Source organism: Oncorhynchus mykiss, chromosome 13 (genome assembly GCF_057628025.1).
Source record: "Oncorhynchus mykiss isolate SJ-2025 chromosome 13, ASM5762802v1, whole genome shotgun sequence".
NCBI classification, from domain to species: Eukaryota; Metazoa; Chordata; class Actinopteri; order Salmoniformes; family Salmonidae; genus Oncorhynchus; species Oncorhynchus mykiss.
In genome coordinates, this window is record NC_143034.1 from 57,858,871 (window position 1) to 57,859,478 (window position 608).

General features: G+C 43.4%; 1 protein-coding gene across 5 annotated transcripts in view; it reads left to right on the top strand.

Moving 5' to 3' along the window:
- LOC110486653 (myosin-binding protein C, fast-type) overlaps positions 1-336 on the top strand; it is a 47,965-nt gene extending 47,629 nt beyond the window's left edge. For all 5 annotated transcript variants that reach the window (XM_036941372.2, XM_036941368.2, XM_036941370.2 and 2 more), the window contains one exon: positions 1-336. This exon is cut by the window's left edge and continues 142 nt beyond it. The gene's annotated coding sequence lies outside the window, so the exon portion shown is untranslated.
- Positions 337-608: the final 272 nt, after the last annotated feature.

The window sequence follows — 608 nt, forward strand, 5'->3', positions numbered from 1 at the left end:
AAAACTGGTGATGTTTTCTAAATATGCTCTCTCTATCTCCCTCTTTCTCTCTTTCTCCCTCTCTCTCTCTTTCTTCCTCTCTCTATCCCTCTCTCTCTCATTCTTCCTCTCTCTATCTCTCTCGTTCTCACATCCTCACCAGTGGCATGTCAAATACCATATCGGTAATAACTGAATGAATTATGATAATAACAGACCACTACATTGAGACAAGCTAATTGAGAGTAGTAATAGAGTACCTTAATAATGGCTGAATATTACAGCTCAGAGATGGATTCTTCTTATCTGTGACATGAACCTGTCAGTGCAACACACATAAAACAGTCATTTACCAAAGCATTGTCAGTGTGGTGTGTGAGGTCCCGGGCGGGTTTATCACGGCTGGTGAAATTTATGATTGTAATTCTGCTAGTGAAAGCATTGTGTGTGTACACCTACCTACCATCATATTGGTTGCATTAGGTATGGGGAGTGGAGGGTAGGTAATAGGTATGGGGAATGGAGGGTAGGTATGGGGACTGGAGGGTAGGTAGGTATGGGGAGTGGAGGGTAGGTAATAGATATGTGGAGGGGAGGTAATAGGTATGGGGACTGGAGGGTAGGTAGGT